At 43.5% G+C, this 19,457-nt stretch overlaps 1 protein-coding gene across 1 annotated transcript in view; it reads left to right on the plus strand.

Annotated features, from left to right (window-relative positions):
• Positions 1-19,457, plus strand: part of THRB (thyroid hormone receptor beta) — a 506,718-nt gene that overhangs the window by 287,236 nt on the left and 200,025 nt on the right. The window contains exon 3 of the mRNA XM_075315285.1: positions 6,200-6,246. The gene's annotated coding sequence lies outside the window, so the exon portion shown is untranslated. The remainder of the gene's footprint in view (positions 1-6,199; positions 6,247-19,457) is intronic.

Consider the following 19,457-nt stretch of genomic DNA (forward strand, 5'->3'; position numbering starts at 1 on the left):
CAATGTTTTGGGGGGGTCATGGGTTTCATATCATAGCATTTCTGTATGCAAGGTGTCGATTCGTATTGAATTGATGATGCCCTACAATTTTTTAATTCACTTTCTTTCTCTATCTTGTTTTGTTTTCAAGATAAAAATGCTAACTCCGTTGTTTTCCACCAGGTGGCGCTATAGGTGGTTTCATTGCGTAGTGCATGGCTACTTTACTATACCTAGACACAACTTCTATTCCTATAGCTGCTGCAATTCTCAAGTTTATGGCGGTGGACAGGATATGGGTGGACACATTAGTGCATCCAGAAGCATTAAAAAAGAGGCGTCCCACCTCCGTGTGTCCATCTCTGTTTGGTGAGAAGAAGTGGTAACCACTGTGGGCAACATTTCTTTGTCTTATTTTTGGACTTTTTAGCAATTACTGAGGAAAAAGCACACTTAATTCTAGCAGCCATTTGTTCTGTGCAAGTTCTTCATTGTTCAAGCGGAAATGTGAATGTAACCTTGTGCGGAGAGGTCCGTATACCTTGGTGTTTTAAGTGGTTAATTCTGATAAGGGTTTTCATATACATTGGAAGCACAGATACACTGCTATTCATGATATGTGTAACTTTGCATGATTCTTACATGTTACTTTACCACTCAGCAAATTATAACAATTTATTAAGTTAAATTAAATCTGTCAGTAAGATCAACCCAACAGACAGCAAACGTGGGCAAGCAAATCTTTAAATCCATTGACACCTTTATATGTTCTATTTGTTGCTTTGTTCTCAAAAAAATATTTTATTTCAAATGCAAATAAAACAGTAAGTGCTCTGGGGGTGAAAGAACACTTCTTGAGCCTATAGGGTATTTTACACACTGCAATATCGGTATCGATATCACTAGCGAGCGTACCCACCCCCGTCGGTTGTGCGACACGTGCAAATCGCTGCCCGTGGCGCACAACATTGCTTACACCCATCAAGCATACTTACCTTCCCTGCGACGTCGCTCTGGCCGGCGAACCGCCTCCTTTCTAATGGGGCGGTTCGTGTGGCGTCACAGCGACGTCACACAGCAGGCGGCCAAGAGAATCGGAGGGGCGGAGATGAGCGGGTGGAAGATCCCGCCCATCTACTTCCTTCCTTCTTTTCCGGTGGACGCAGGTAGGAGATGGTCGTCGTTCCTGCGGTATCACACATAGCGATGTGTGATGCTGCAGGAACGATGAACAACATCGTACCTGCAGCAGCAACGATATTAAGGAAAGGAGCGACGTGTCAACGATTGTTGACATTTTTGCGATTGTTGATCGTCGCTCCTTGGTGTCACACGCTGCGATGTCGCTAACGACGCCGGATGTGCGTCACTAACGATGTGACCCCTTCGATATATCGTTAGCAATGTCGCAGCGTGTAAAGCACCCTTATGTCTACCCAAATTGTTTTCCTATCTAGCACCAGTATCTTTAGCTTGATTAATAGATCACTGTCATTTCATTATCTGGCACCTAACATCACACTGTGAGCTATGAATCAAGCTGAAGAGGCTCAGTGCACTTAAAATGCTGATTCATTGGGAATGCAGCAACAGATTAAAGATATAAAGATGGATTCAGATGTCAAAGACCTTTTATAGTCACGTAAGCGATTTGGGGGGATTGATCTCACTGACAGATTCCCTTAAACTTAGTAACATATTGTTTTAAATACCGATTTTATAAAACCCAAGATCAGATTACGTTTATAGAAATATTCAAGTCATTATATTGCACATCCATTACTGAGGTCATTTCTAGTAAATATAATTTTTAATTGCAATTAACTTAACTAGCAGGAAATGATTCAGAGGTCCAATTTATTGTGCAGCTGGGAAAACACAATAAAAAGCATATCCCACAATTGTTCCCTAGTCATTCAGCAAAGCCATTACTTGGGTATGGGCTGATCTGGGTGATGTCTATTGTGATCAGGCATTCACATCACTTTTACATTTGGTCATTTTTTAGGCTTGTTGTTGGTTGTTTATCTAGCATTAAACAGTCCACTAGGGGGCAGTGGAGAGCGCTGGTAGATCTTACCCTTCCATTGGTCCTAATTCCGGAATGACTTTCTTGCCATTCTATTGGGCTCTGTTCTTCTCATGTGGGGAGCATGAGACTAGCAGACTTTGCCATGACTGATCTTTTGTAAAGTCTAAAGCGGGCTTTACACGCTACGATATATCTAACGAGATGTTGGCGCGGTCACGTCGTAAGTGATGCACATCCGGCAACGTTAGTGATATCGTAGCATGTGACAGCTATGAACGAGCAGAAATACTCACCTTCTCGTTCATCACTGACACGTCGCTCATTTTCTAAAAAATCGAACGTCAGGTTGTTCATTGTTTTCGAAGCAGCACACATTGCTCTGGGTGACACCCCGAGAAGGATGAACTGCAGGTTACCTGCGGCCGCCGGCAATGCTGAAGGAAGGAGGTGGGCGGGATGTTTACATACCGCTCATCTCCGCCCCTCCGCTTCTATTGGCTAGCTGCTGTGTGACGTCGCTGTGATGCCGAATGTCCCTCCCTCTTCAGGAAGTGGATGTTCGCCGCCCACAGCGAGGTCGTTTGGAAGGTAAGTACGTGTGACGGGGGTTACAGACTTTGTGCGACATGGGCAAGAAGTTACCCGTGCCGCACAAACGATGGGGGCGGGTGCGATCGCACGATTAATTGAAACATGTAAAGCAGCTTTAAACAAGCAAGATCTGTCAATATGATAATGTAGGCATAAATCTAAAAAGCATAGTAGAACGTTAAGGTGCAGCCACGGCCATGCGTGATAAAGATCAGTAAATTTCTAATTTCTGTTTCATTATCAGTAAGGAAATAGACAAGTTTTTCAGTCACAGGAAATGGTCTGAAATCACACTGATTACAATACACAATTATGAGATAACTCTCTGCGGTATCAGCTGAATGGAGCCTTTTGAACTTGCATCACAATAGATTAATCTGTCATTTCATGGAAAATGCATGACTGCCACAAGCATGGGAAGAAAGCTGCTGACTCCTATGGTCGGGAACCTTACTGGGTACAAGACTGCGCCTACGTAAGCAACAGAGCTCTAGGAAAAATAACTCATGCTTTTTGGTGTGATGACAAACCGCATCTTTGTGCCCTGCCACGTATGCTACATCATCGGTTCCGCTCTTCATTTTGAACGTTAGTTTGTGCTTAAAGCTGTGTTACTTTACATACAGTATACTTTGCACTTTGCTTTGTTTTAAATGTTATTGAAGTATTGAATATTTTTTTTTACCAGGGATGGCTTGTAGAGGTGGAGCAATGGCCTACCACATGCTACATTTACACAGATGTATCTGATGGTCCTACCCATCAGTGCAATCTTTGTACCAGACTTTATTACCAAAATGAGATCCATTAAAATTCATGTGTTGTAAATGTCAGCTAAATGACAGCCGCTTCTTTAGTCTCATGCACAGGTGCTTCTATAGACTCATGCAGGGCTGCTTCTATAGACTCATGCAGGGCTGCTTCTATAGACTCATGCAGGGCTGCTTCTATAGACTCATGCAGGGCTGCTTCTATAGACTCATGCAGGGCTGCTTCTATAGACTCATGCAGAGCTGCTTCTATAGACTCATGCAAGGCTGCTTCTATAGACTCATGCAGGGCTGCTTCTATAGACTCATGCAGGGCTGCTTCTATAGACTCATGCAGGGCTGCTTCTATAGACTCATGCAGGGCTGCTTCTATAGACTCATGCAGGGCTGCTTCTATTGACTCATTCAGGGCTGCTTCTATAGACTCATGCAGGGCTGCTTCTATAGAAACTTGCACAGGTGTTTCTATAGACTCATGCAAAGGTGCTCATATATAGCCAAGCACAGGTGATTCTATAGACTCATGCACAGGTGCTCCTATAGACCCATACACAGTCAATTCTATAGACTAATGCACAGGTGATTTTATAGACTCATGCACAGGTGCGTCTATAGTCTCATGCACAAGTGCTTCTATAGACTCATGCACAGGTTCTTCTATAGTCTTATGCATAGGTGCTTGTGTAGACTCATGCACAGGTGCTTTTATAGACTCATGCTCAGGTGCTTTTATAGGCTCATACACAGATACTCCTATAGACTCATGAACAGGTGCTTCTACAGGCTCATGCATAGATGCTCCTATAGACTCATGCACAGCTGTTTCTATAGACTCATGCACAGGTGGTTTTATAGGCTCATACACAGATGCTCCTATAGATTCATGCCCTGGTGCTTCCACAGACTCATGCATAGATGCTCTTATAAACTCATGCACAGATGCTTTTATAGGCTCATACAGAGATGCTTCTATAGACATATGCACAAGTGCATCTATAGATGCACGCATATGTGCTCCTATAGACTCATGTAGCTCATGTAGAGCTGTTTCTATAGACGCTTGCACAGGTGCTTCTATAGACTCATGCACAGGTGCCTTTATAGGCTCATACATAGGTGCTCCTATAAACTCATGCACATGTGCTTCTATAAACGTATGCATAGGTTCTCCTATAGGCTCATGCACAGTGGCATCACTTGAAGCTTGTGAGGACCAATGCAAAATCTCCAGTAGTGCCCCTAAATATCATTGGTTTTTAATAATATTGATCATCCCATATAGGCCAAAATAACTTTTTGGGCCCAGTAGGCTTTAAAGCCTGCGTGAGATTGGACCTGGCTCAATCTTTAACATTCTCGTATCGCTGGGGTCCTGGGTTAAAATCCCACCACAGCTGCAAGGAGCTTGTATGTTCTCCCCGTGTATGTGTGGGTTTCCTCTGGGTACTCCAATAATTATCTCTCATGCTCCAAAAACATATCGATAGGGAACTTAGACTGTGAGCTCCAATGGGGATAGTTATGATGATATCTGTACTGTAAAGCGCTGCGGAAAATGATGGCAATATATATGCAATTAATAAAAAAAACACTCTGCACCCGCTATAGTTATGCCCCTGTTCATGCACATTATTTGGGCTCAGTTTTAAAGGGAATCTGTCAGGAGGTTTTTACTATTTAATCTGAGAGACGCATAATGTAGGGACAGAAACCCTCATTCCAGTGATGTCTCACTTATTAGCCTGTGTGTTGCTGCTTCAATAAAATAAATTGTTTATCAGCAGGACATTATCAGTACATGACTAAGTATCTCATGCCTCATAGTCAATTATTCTCTGAAAAGATGCCCTCATTAATGATTAGCAGTTTCTGTCAATATACAAAGTGCACAGAAAGCTGACAATCAGAGGTGTGGATGAGGTTATACAGGGCTTTGAACACTGCTAGATATGCAGCAGAGAAAACTGTGATTATATCAAAATGAATTCATGCAGACCAACAAGTGACACATTGCAGGAATCAAAGTCTCTGCTCCTACATTATGCTGTTCTCAGATTACATAACAAAAACCTGGTGACAGATTCCCTTTAATATAGGAAAAAATGGAAAATTTGTGAACAATCCAACTAAAAGTGGCTTACACCCTTAGTTGTTGTTGCGTATGTAGCTCTTCTCTACTAAAAGCAATGTTCATTGGACAAAATAGCTCTGTACATATAGAGCTATACGTGGACTATGGTATGTAGAGATACATAGTGCCTTTGTGTCTTCTGCAGGGCCTTACTGATGTCAGTTATGATATTTTGTGTATACTAGAACAATATTAGTCAACAATAAATACATTTTATTAATTAGCATTGATTCCGGGCAATAACTTGTTGTGTGTATAAAAGACAGAAAGAGATATTGTCCAGCAGAAGGAGTTGACTTTTTCTATTGTACATTTCATTTCTGTACTTACCTGACCTCTGCTATCTGTCATCTATGGGATTTTGGATTTCCCATTACTTACTAATTTTCTTGTAAATGAATTATGCTGTCAATAAATAAAATTTAAAAAATAAAATTGTCACCACTTTATAACTTTTCTATATGTGGAATAGATAAAGCATTAATCACTTTTTGCGATTTTAATTCTGACATTCTAAGAAATAATTAATTGAAACACTGGAAAAATAACATGAACTTAGATCATGATGATATGCAGCAGTAATGGTAACTGCACATCTAGAGTTCAAGAAATACATTTGGATCTCCTATAAAAGAATACATTGTTATTAAATGATTTAATAATAAATATAATGCATTTTTCATTTCTAATTTGCAGATTGCACACAGCTTCTACAGAGGAGACTGCATCATCTTTCAAATGAGGTACAGATTATTTTGCACTATTACCTGTTTGTTGCATTGGAATCTGTGCCCTAGGGGTTTTTACTTGCTGTTCAAAGAATTATAAAAGCAAGCTGGAATTATTTATTTATTTTTTTTTTGTCTCATAATGCACAATGGTAATTTATGGATTTTGGCCATCCAGTGTTATAGTGAGTCTTTAGTTTGGAACCACTGTCCCTTAGTGAACAAAAAATTAAAATGTACCTTTGTGAAAAATAAAAGTGATGTTTTTTCCATATCGGCTGTACTATTCACATTTGTTTCAGCTGAAAGACATACCAATGTTATCAAGCTGTGTTTTTGATTAAAGAGGATGTACACTACTTGGACAACCCCTTTTCAATCTCCTTGTTCACCCCTGTAAAAATAAATAAGCCTATACTCACCTCCGGTGCATCCACAGTTCCAGTGATTTCTGAAGCCACGTTCTCAGGGCCTATGTGACATTGTTATGATACGCGAGCACCGCAACCAATCAGCGTCCGACATCTGTCTCCCTGCCTTTCTACATTTGAACAGGATGTAAGCAATGCACTGACTCCCTGCTCAAATGTCCAAAGGCGAGGTGAAGGATGCCGGTTCTGATTGGTCGCTGTGCCCGCGTGTCAGAGAAATGTCACATGCGCGATGGGAACGCGTCTTCAGACATTGCTGGAACCGCAGTCGCACTGGAGGAGAGTATTGGCTTGTTTCTTTTTATGGGGGCGAACAATGGAAATGAGAAGGGGTTGTCCAATAGGGGACATTCCCTTTAATTAATATGGCACATATTACTCCAGTAGACACTGGATGATGGCTGGCATGCTAGAAAAATGAAAAAAACGGTAATCAGCTCACCTTGCAGTAAGGACAATTCACTGTGAAAGTCACTTGAGTTCACTCAGGAACCCTGGTAGACCTTGTTTAGGCAGGGTGTGGTGCGTGGAGTGTACATATGAAAGAGAAGGTCTCTGAGGACTGGGCTTCAGCACCAATGGAAAAATGTTAAAACATAACATTTACTTATCAATTGAAAACAGAATAATCCTTAATCTTTTTTATCCTTCTGCTTTTTCCTTACCATGTATTCAATTTTACAATAAAAGCTATGTTTTAATATTAGTGATGAGCAAGCACTCCAATGCTCAGGTGCTCGGTACTCGTTAAAAGCAGTTGGAATGCTCGGACTCGAGCACCTGAGTATAATGGATGTCAAGGGGAATATTTCACTGAAAAATGCTTGAGTCCCCTATTGACTTCCATTATAGTTGGGTACTCAAGTCGCGCCCTTCCGAGCATCCAATAGCTCATACCGAGCACTGAGCACACAAGCATGGTAGTGCTTGCTCATCACCATTTATCATTTTTCCATAGGTGCTGGACCAATCCATATGGACCTTTTCATTCACATAAAATCCCAGACGATGCATTTGCTTCTATGCTCCCCTGTAAAAAAAGACCAGATATGCTGCCGCTGTTTCTTGCAGCTTGTGGGTAGGGAAGCATGAATTTAGGTTCACTTTATACTCGTTCCACAGTTGTATGGCCCCTGCTCTCTACAGGTGGGGGGGACGCAGAATATGCTGTAAAGGTTTTTGGTTGGGAAGCCTATGAATTCATAGAAAACTAAATTCTAAATCATTCGGCCAACTTATGTTAGCGATATCAATAGCACTGAAACATTTCCACAGTAGATGTAATTAGCCCGCACTTTGATGTAATATATCTGAAGACATGATTAGGTCCAAGAAGCAATTAAACCAATTTTACTTTTAATGTTTCTTTTGCGTTAATTGGTATATACGTAATACGATACATGATATGACAAGTTATAATATGTTATTTAATTAGCTCATCATTTTCATATTAATCCTAATCATTTTGAAGGGTTAAGTAAAAATTAATGACACCCTAATTAGACATTGGCTTTTAATCACATTATTTTGATATATGGAGTGATAAAACAGTACGTTTTGCAGACAGTATAACATGAGAGTCTTCTAATTGGCATACTATAATTAGCTTTAGCTCATTACAGGATTTTGAGCATCTTTCATGACCAAAGACTCCAATCACAAAAGTTCATCTTTTATCACAAAACATTTCATGACCTTGTAACTAAAGTTGAGCAGATCAGGTAAAATTCGAATTTGCCTGTTCACACAGAATTTCCCTAGAAATTCAATTCATGGAGAAGTTATTCTTTCAAATTTCATGTCTCTTATTAAGTCACTCCAGACCTCAGAGCATAATAAACTTAATATTTAAAAATGATATAGAGTCTTTATATTCACCTCACCACTCAACTCTCTGGCCCGTCTGCTCATAGTCACCCGTCCAGTCCTCGTCGCATGTTCAGAATTCCCTGGGAGGATTCTGTTCAAGCACACGCCAAAGATCATGGTGCCATGACATAATGGCGTGCACCGTGACCTTACACACGCATGCGCAGAAACCTCCCCGGTCTCCTCAAACCTAGATGAAGAATCAACACGAGCAGTAACAATCTGAAGATGCGACAAGAACTAGGAGGGTGATGCTGAGGAGCATAGTGTCACATGTATAGGGACAGGCTCAGGGCTAACTCTTACCTTACCATATACTTTAAACATAGTTTTTCTTTTAGGCATATTTAGGGTTAATCGCTTCTCTGGTGCAGCAGCAGACTTGCTCAGCTGGCAGCCGTTAATCAACTTCCGGCTGGGATTTAAGCCTACTGCTTCCTGGACTTGTTGTTGGTTATTTCTATTTAGTTAGGAGCTAGTCACGGAGCAGAGTGGATGTGGTTGTTGCTGTTCTCTGCTGCGGTTTGTTCCATGCTGTTTTCTTTTTGTATTACCTCCTTTCCCTTGTTATTCCTTACTCATATACTCTTAGTTGTTCCCCGCTGTAGGTATTAGGTGTGTATGAGTTTTTATTTTTACCCCTGTCTGTAGTTCATTGTTGTAGTGGTTTTAGGGGTCTATGTCCTTGTCAGTCCCTTGGGTGGTGGGTGTGGTGGGGACTTATCATCAGGACCAGGACAGGAGTTAGGGCCAGGTCAGGGGCCCGGACCTCCCTACCTTATAGGGTACCTCCGGGTGTGAGGGTGAGTTCATGGACCCCAGCATTAGGGTCTGCATAGGTTACCCTATTTTTCATGGTCATCCATTACACCCGATGACTGACACAGAGGGGCTAGAGAAGTGAACAGCAAGGTGAGCATAAGGATTTTTTTTATTACAGTTTGATGGCCTTTTATGGTTTAGTGGTTTAGAAAAAAGGCAGCCAACAGCTGCGTGGTAATAAGCATGTTTGTGAATGCATATTTAGGTAAAATTTGAGTATAATTAAATTCCACTCAAATTTATGGGCTCATCTCTGCTTGTATTGATGTATGGTAAACAAAGGCTATTATAGCCTATGGGTGATGAATGCCATTTTTAGGCATCCGTTACAGGAATCTGTCACTATAGCTATTAATGGAGAATAACCACGGCACTTTCTGGTGTGATGCATGAGTAGGATCCAATCCCTTGAATACGGTGAGTAAGAGACTTGGCCCTCAAGAAGGTGAAGATTAGGTGTAAGTTTATTTACAGAGTCTTCAGAGGGTGAACAGAGCACAGACGTTTCGGTCCTAAAATATCGGACCTTCATCAGTGTGCTAGAGTATAATACAGAAGTCACAATACAAAAAAATAAATTTCAAGCAAATTAAAAACAAAAATGAAATAAAATAAACAAATGTAGTTTTCACTATTAGGCATATATGCAATGGAAGCACTCACCTCATCTACACCTTCTTGAGTGCCAAATCTCTTACTCACACTATAGGTTTTAATGACATCACTTTAACAGATACATCATTAAAAGCTATTAAAAAGCTCCTGACATTTAATGAATAGCTGTGACAGAAGCCGTACGTGGCATCCATCACACATACACAACACATAGTGGCATCCTGTGGCTTCTCAACAATCATTCTCACTTTGTTACGAGCAGAACAAGTAGATAAAGTCACAAAATGTCATCAGATTCCGAGATGTAAAAGTGTTTGGTGTCATTTATCGTTTGTCATGTTGACCGAGCATGCGAGGAGTATTCGATTCTAGTCAACGATCCGTCAGCTCTTCCTTTGTTTCTTACAGATTTATGTGGTTTATCACGATGGAGAAAAGTTACTTGGGCACTTTATTGGCCGGGCTCTTTACAATAACATTTATATGATGCTTACATTGCACAGGAATTTGCATGTAGCGAGCCAAATGTTGATTGAGAATGACCTTGAATATCTCTTAGCAATATTACCATTTCAAACAGTTTTCTCTAAGCAAACAGAATGTAAATGTTCAACATATGATCTGTAGGCAGATTGTCATATCATTTCAAGTGAAAGGCTCATGGCCAGCAACCAGGAGGTTTTAGGTTGTCACAGTAGACCTCAGGCATGAAATGATGAGGCTGTAACCTGGAGGTCAATGTTAAGGGTTTTTTTTATATGTAAACCATCTAGTATTTTATGTGTTATATTGGGCATTCATTGGATGGAATAGCATATGAATTGTGTTGCTCATATTAAAAATGTAATGTACAGGTATTTTTTACAGTTTTCTCCTAAAAATATTTGTAAAAACTTATTTTTTTTCAACTTCTGTCATACAGTAGGTCCTGTTAATTTTTTTATAACATTTTACATCTACGTAGTTTTTGACACAGGAACTAGTATTGTGTTATCTCTTATTCCGAGGCAAGACCAGGAGATCCCATCAAAAATTCTTTTCGGCATTCACTATATTGAGTACCCTCTGCTTTTAATAGATGGTTCCCTAAAGTGTCAACTAAATGTTGGCTGTGGAGCGGGAGTGAGGGGACAATGATACATATTTTGGGAGGGAGTTATTCACATTATTCAGGAGGTTATTGGGATTGTAATCTCTCTGGACCCTTTGGCTATACTTTTATATATGTTTCCTGTGATCAGACTATGAAAAAATCTTTGCTGCGCCATCTTCTCCAAGCAACCAAGACAGTGATTCCTTGTCATTGAAAGTCTGTAGAGCCTTCTTAATTAGAGATTTGTTTTTAGATATAGCAATGATCCAAAGCTGATAATCCAAACTTAGGAAGAGGTAAATATGAACACTGCTAAATGGTTTCATTAAGAGACCTATCTATCCTCCCCATCATATAGGAATATATTGAGATGACCCATAGTATGAGCCCCAAATTATCAGAACCCAACAATAAAGCGTTAATTAATTTAATGAACCCATACTCTGCTCTGTGCGCTGTCTCAGACAGAACTGCGCTTCCCTCTTGTCCGCTGCACACTTCTAAGCAGTCGTTAGAGTGAATTATGTGGGCCTGAACGGTCTGCGTGCAATTAAAGGGTCTAGAAAATATTTAAAAACTGGGCCAAATTTTAATTACTTTTTAACTTCTCTTCAGCATATGGTATTTCAGTAATTAAAACTATATTTTATAGTCTGATTAGCAACAGGGGAATGTTTAAAGCACCACTCCAGGGTTTTTTTTTAATTGCACCTCTGGAGTGGTACTTTAAATCTACGTCCCCTGACCCCTGTCTTATGCTCACCCTCCGGCGGCTTCATCTTCTATTGCTGCCTCTCTGGTTGGTCTCGGCAATTTGTGACCTGCCGGCACACTCCTTGAGGGTCACAACTCAATGCATCTCTATGGGAACCTCATTCTGGCTTCATTCCGGCTTTGTTCTGGCCATGTTCTGGCTTTGTTCTGTCTCTCATAGCGATTGCATTGGGAGCTTGTTACATAACTTCTGACTTCCAGCCAGTCAGAAGTTACTTGAACAAAATTGCGCCTTGGGACTGAAGCTGTGTTGGTAAAAGGTGAAGCTACCGGAAGGTGAGAATATGTCAGCAGGCAGGGGGCTTAAATTAAAAGCACTGAAAAAAACCAAAATGCTGGAGTGGTGCTTTAATCTTGTTTCCCTGTCACTAACGCTGCCATGTTAGAGGTTTCAAAGGCTCAAAACTGCAAACACACTTCTTTTAAAATTATCTCAGACTGTAATATTTTTTCTCACAAATTTGTATAGAATTTTGGTTATGTAGCCTGTTTTCTTACTGGGATATCAATGGTATTTTTTTATATAATGTTTATATATAACTACTACTATAATTTGATATTATTTCTCTCCCTAGTATTTATATTTTTCCCTGTTGAAGGTTCTTGGCAGGTTGTTGCTGTTAACCCCTTCCCATGTTCCCTCTCATCATTCCAAAAGAGTCATCACTTTATATTTTTCCAGTTGATGTCTGTAGAGCACAGTCGGCTCCCACTTGTATCTAGCAGGCTCAGCTCCTGAGCCCACTCTATACACCTTCCATCTGACATACATGTACACAACACATCGGGAAGGGAAAAAAACTCAAAATTGTATTTCCAGTATAAAATATTCCTAAGCAAAATGGTCTTAACTTTATTTATGGATTATGGTACAAAAACGTTATAGTTTTCTTTACTGTTATTGTAATTATTTTATGCTTCCTGTTTGAATGTTTTTAGTGGATTAGCAAGATTAAGAGGTTTACAAACCATCTAGATTTTTTAAAAATTGTATTTATTCTTGCTGCTTGCATAGTACCAACATTTTCTGCAGCACCGTGTACTGACGTCAGTCCCTGTCTCCATAAGGGCTCACAATCTAATTTACCACTTCAAACTGACTTTAGGGCAAATTTAATGACTGTTTTTGGAATATGAAGGAAACCCTTGCATACACTGAGTAATTATACAAATTCCATGGAGACCATGACATTTTTAGACTGGGGCTGAAGTTCTGCACAGCAACACTATTAACTGCTCAGTCACCTAACATTGTAAAATACTAATTATGTGAATCAGATAACTCTGCTTTACCATTACGGTGTTAGGAAATATGCAGTTTTTAGAAAGATATGTAGCAGGTTGCAAGTTCTTAATGCTGTGGACATTGATATTTTCATGGACATGATAATAGTGATGTATATGCCTCAATATGGCAGCATCTGCCTATTGTGTCAACAGTTTACTTGTAAGGGTATGTGCACACTGAGTCCTTTTGCTGAGGTTCTGGAGAGGAAACTGAGCAGAAACTCCAAGGTTTTGAGGTGTTTTGAATTGTTGAAAAGAATATGGAGTGTTTCCAATCAGTTTGCTGTCCAAAATGTAAAAAACTCAGTGTGCGCATAAGCTAAAGGGGGCTTTACACACAACGACATCGCTAACGAGATGTCGTTGGGGTCACGGAATTCGTGACGCACATCCAGCCTCTTTAGCGACGCCATTGCGTGTGAAACGTATGAACGACCGTTAACGATCAAAAATACTCACATAATCGCTAATCGTTGACACGTCGTTCAAATTCCAAATATTGTTGCTGGTGCAGGACGCAGGTTGTTCGTCGTTTCTGAGGCAGCACACATCGCTACGTGTGACACCCCAGAAACGATGAACAGCACCGTACCTTCGTCCTCCCGCAGCGAGGTGGGCGTGTCTTTCCTTTTGCTGCTCTCCGTCTCTCCGCTTCTATTGGCCGCCTTCCGTGTGACGTCACATGAACTGCCCCCTTAGAAAAGAGGCAGTTCGCCGGCCACAGCGACGTCACTAGGAAGGTAAGTATAGTGTGACGGGTCCTAGCGATATTGTGCGCCATGAGCAGAAATTTGCCCGTGATGCACAAACTACGGGGGCGGGTGCGATCGGCAGCGACATCGCTAATGATGTCACTGCGTGTAAAGTAAATTTTTATCGCATTTTGCCTTTTTTTTGTCTCTTGTTGGTGAGTCATCTTATAAAGTCAACTGCTTTGTTTTTTTATACTTTATGGAATTTGGCTTTGTCAAAAATTAATTTATATACTTATTTGCGGATTATATGTGTTTTAGTGCATGTTCTCAGCAGAAATGTACTAAAAACGCATATACATTTTTTATTTTACGATTTTCTACATCTGATGCGTCTATGTGGAAAATCTCCTTATATAACTCAGCGTACCCACAGGAGAAATTGGTGTTGCAGATTTCAAAAACACACAGCAGGTCCGTTTACGCAGCAATTCTAGAGATTTCTCTAAAATCCTTTCCACTTTGCTGGACTGTAAAGCTGTGTGCCCATAAGGAGTTTTTGGTGCATTTTGATGCTGCATATTTTCACTGCATGAAAAAATACAACATCTTACAGTTCCAGCAAAGAAGTTGTGATTTCGTGGCCATTGTGCTTCTTTTTTGCACAGCAGAAACTGACCTGCGCTACGTGTTTCAAATCCGCAACATATCAGTTTTGTTTATATTTTCCCCAAATCCGCAATTTAAAAACACACATAGTGCATTTCCGCTGCAGAAACAAACCATAAACCCATGTAATCTGCACATGACTGTATCGATAAAATTTTGTCAAATTCACATACCAGGAAGTATCAAAAACAAAGCAACTTTATTTAAAATATGTCATACCAAAAAGAGACAAAAACTGCAGAGTCAAAAACATGGTAAAAATGCATGTAAAACAATGCACTCAAAAAGGCAACGAAAAAAAAGTGCAAGAAATCTAATTTACATAATAGGTGCAGAAATGCTGCAGAAAATCTGCAACATCAAAAACTATCCAAATACTCATCGTGGGAACATAGCATCAAAAACACACCATAGGAACCTAACATGGCAGCTCCAATACTCCTTTTTTGGCCACCTGCATTACAATATAGAGTTTTCTGTAGATTTGTACAATTGCTGATATGTTAATAGATATAGGGTTAGGAGAAAATCCTAATTCTTTTAACAGAATCTCTGACTTTTGTTGGTTTACACGTGGAATATCTTCCACTTGGTATTGTGCCAAGGTCGACTCTGCATCTCACTTTTTTTCCTTGAAATTATTTATTGCCTTTCAATAACGTTTGGACATATTTATGGTTTGCTAAATCATGATTGTTATTTTTATATTAAGCAACCTAACAGAAATCACATATGTGGAGCATACTTGTGTTTATTTTATAGTCCTTAAAAGATAGACATTCCACACTTTATATTCATTTTGGGGTTTTTGTTTTGTTTAATTTATACACAAGATGTAACTGAGGCTTTTTCTAAAAATGTTATCCATATGTTCCTATTATGTGTTTGTGGGGGAGCTATTGCACACTCGATATGCAATGAAGAATTAGCTTTTGTGGCCAGGTCTGTAGTTAACATTGATGCTTCCCCAGACGTTAAGCGTGAACACACCCTAGGTAGATTCCAGTGGCTGGAGGGAGGTTCTCTATAAGCTGCAGCAAAAACTGGAATGCCATAAGGGATTTACTTACATTTCAGCCTTTGTTTCTTTCAGAAGGAAAATATATTTTAGATTTGAGTTAAAAAAAGGGTTAGTGTGAAACCTTACCTCTAATGGTGCTCATATACCAACAGCTATTCTTTTCGATTCCCCTACACACAGCCAACTTGGGCAAATGTTCATAAATGCGCAATGATTGGAATGGAAAAAGCCACGTACAGGGAGACATTGCTCAAAGGACTCTCCATATATGAGTCTATACCATCTGACTCCTCGCTTTGATGTATTTGACCATTCTTGGTGAAGGACAATTAGCATGTTCGAAAGATTGCTATTTTGACTGTACTAATAATGCCTAGCAATGGAAATTAATCGTATGGGAAAAAGAAAGTGTTAACCATCCGTGCTGCCGTGAAGAATCCAAGAGACTTATAAAGTTGAACTAGAAGGTGGCCCGATTCTACGCATCGGGTATTCTAGAATTTACGTATTGTGTAGTTCATGTATGATTTTTGTTATATATATATATATATATATATATATATATATAGATGTTGTTGTGTGTAGTTACCAAGTGTTTGTGTAGGGCGCTGTACATGTTCTGGGTGTTGTCTGGGTGTGATGGGGGGTGAGAGCGGTGTTGTTTGTGTGTTGCGTTGTTTGTGGAGCGCTGTGTGTCTGTAGCGTTGTGTGTGTGTTGCGCGGTTTGTGTGTGTGTGGTGTGTTTTGGGGGGAGGTATGTTTTGTGCAATGTGTGTGTTGTGCGGTATGTGCGTATATTTGTGTGTGCAGCATTGTCTGTGTGTGGGTGTCTGTGTAGGGCAGTTGTTTGTGGTTCCCAGTGTGTGTGTGTGGTGTGTTGTGCAGTGCGCGTGCGCGTGTGTGTGTGTTGGGGGGAGGTGTGCACTTCCCATCGTGCTCCATCCCCCATGCAGCGCACTCCCCATCGTGCTCCATCCCCGATGCTGCGCACCCCCCATCGTGCTCCATCTCCCATCCTGCGCACTCCCAAACGTGCTCCATCCGCCATGCAGCGCACTCCCCATCGTGCTCCATCCCCCATGCTGCGCACTCCCAAACGTGCTCCATCCGCCATGCTGCGCACTCCCCATCGTGCTCCATCCCCCATGCTGCGCACTCCCAAACGTGCTCCATCCGCCATGCTGCGCACTCCCCATCGTGCTCCATCCCCCATGCTGCGCACTCCCAAACGTGCTCCATCCGCCATGCTGCGCACTCCCAAACGTGCTCCATCCGCCATGCTGCGCACTCCGAAACGTGCTCCATCCGCCATACTCCGCACTCCCCATCGTGCTCCATCCGCCATGCAGCGCACTCCCCATCGTGCTCCATCCCCCATGCTGCACACTCCCAAATGTGCTCCATCCGCCATGCTGCGCACTCCCCATCGTGCTCCATCTCCCATGCTGCGCACTCCCAAACGTGCTCCATCCGCCATGCTGCGCACTCCCAAACGTGCTCCATCCGCCATGCTGCGCACTCCCAAACGTGCTCCATCCGCCATACTCCGCACTCCCCATCGTGCTCCATCCCCCATGCAGCGCACTCCCCATCGTGCTCCATCCCCTATGCTGCGCACCCCCATCATGCTCCATCTCCCATGCTGCGCACTCCCAAACGTGCTCCATCCGCCATGCTGCGCACTCCCAAACGTGGTCCATCCGCCATGCTGCGCACTCCCAAACGTGCTCCATCCGCCATACTCCGCACTCCCCATCGTGCTGCATCCCCCATGCTGCGCACTCCCAAACGTGCTCCATCCGCCATGCTGCGCACTCCCAAACGTGCTCCATCCCCTATGCTGCGCACCCCCCATCGTGCTCCATCTCCCATCCTGCGCACTCCCAAACGTGCTCCATCCGCCATGCTGCGCCCTCCCAAACGTGCTCCATCCGCCATGCTGCGCACTCCCAAACGTGCTCCATCCGCCATGCTGCGCACTCCCAAACGTGCTCCATCCGCCATGCTGTGCACTCCCAAACGTGCTCCATCCGCCATGCTGCGCACTCCCAAACGTGCTCCATCCGCCATGCTGCGCACTTCCAAACGTGCTCCATCCGCCATGCTGCGCACTCCCAAACGTGCTCCATCCGCCATGCTGCGCACTCCCAAACGTGCTCCATCCGCCATGCTGCGCACTCCCAAACGTGCTCCATCCGCCATGCTGCACACTCCCAAACGTGCTCCATCCGCCATGCTGCGCACTCCCAAACGTGCTCCATCCGCCATGCTGCGCACTCCCAAACGTGCTCCATCCGCCATGCTGCGCACTCCCAAACGTGCTCCATCCGCCATGCTGCGCACTTCCAAACGTGCTCCATCCGCCATGCTGCGCACTCCCAAACGTGCTCCATCCACCATGCTGCGCACTCCCAAACGTGCTCCATCCGCCATGCTGCGCACTCCCAAACGTGCTCCATCCGCCATGCTGCGCACTCCCAAACGTGCTCCATCCGCCATGCTGCGCCAGAATCAGCCTCTCTACCCGCAGCATCAGCCTCTCTGCCCGCAGCATCAGCCTCTCTCCTCCCAACATCAGCCTCTCTCCCCGCAGCATCAGCCTCTCTGTCCCCAGCATCAGCCTCTCTGTCCCAAGCATCAGCCTCTCTCCCCGCAGCATCAGCCTCTCTGTCCCCAGCATCAGCCTCTCTGTCCCCAGCATCAGCCTCTCTGCCCGCAGCATCAGCCTCTCTCCTCCCAACATCAGCCTCTCTCCCCGCAGCATCAGCCTCTCTGTCCCCAGCATCAGCCTCTCTGTCCCAAGCATCAGCCTCTCTCCCCGCAGCATCAGCCTCTCTGTCCCCAGCATCAGCCTCTCTGTCCCCAGCATCAGCCTCTCTGTCCCCAGCATCAGCCTCTCTGTCCCCAGCATCAGCCTCTCTCATCCCAGCATCAGCCTCTCTGTCCCCAGCATCAGCCTCTCTGTCTCCAGCATCAGCCTCTCTGTCTCCAGCATCAGCCTCTCTGTCCCCAGCATCAGCCTCTCTCATCCCAGCATCAGCCTCTCTGTCCCCAGCATCAGCCTCTCTGTCCCCAGCATCAGCCTCTCTGTCCCCAGCATCAGCCTCTCTCATCCCAGCATCAGCCTCTCTGTCCCCAGCATCAGCCTCTCCATCCCAGCCTTCCCCAGGATCAGCCTCTCTCATCCCAGCATCAGCCTCTCTGTCCCCAGCATCAGCCTCTCTGTCCCCAGCATCAGCCTCTCTCATCCCAGCATCAGCCTCTCTCATCCCAGCATCAGCCTCTCTGTCCCCAGCATCAGCCTCTCTGTCCCCAGCATCAGCCTCTCTGTCCCCAGCATCAGCCTCTCTCATCCCAGCATCAGCCTCTCTGTCCCCAGCATCAGCCTCCCCATCCCAGCCTTCCCCAGGATCAGCCTCTCTCCTCCCAGCCTCCTCCAGCACGCCATGCTCCTCTGCCGACACTCACAGATCCGATCGCATACACTCACACACACTGACACACACCCGATCGCATACACTCACACACACCCGATCGCATACACTCACACACACCAGATCGCATACACTCACACACACCCGATCGCATACACTCACGCACACACACACTGACGATATCGCACATCCACGCTCATACTCACAACATCCGGAGATACCACATGCTTCTGGCCATGTGATCCTCCGGCAGGTCCTGGAAGGTCACAACAGCACAGTATCGAGGCCGAGAAGCAAGCGATATTGCCGGATGCTGTGAGTATGTGGATGCGATGTGATGTATGTGTGAGGTGTGTGTGAGAGTGAATGTGAGCCGGTGTACACTGGTAACTATGATACGCATCGGGTAACCAAGGGACCTTAGTTACCCGATGTGTATAATGGTTACCAGCGTTCACGGCCTCCGTCAAGATCCCAGCATCGCAAGGTTATGTCTGGCGCTGCTGGGATCCTGACGGA

The sequence above is a fragment of the Anomaloglossus baeobatrachus genome, chromosome 6, assembly GCF_048569485.1.
Source record: "Anomaloglossus baeobatrachus isolate aAnoBae1 chromosome 6, aAnoBae1.hap1, whole genome shotgun sequence".
Lineage (NCBI taxonomy): Eukaryota > Metazoa > Chordata > Amphibia > Anura > Aromobatidae > Anomaloglossus > Anomaloglossus baeobatrachus.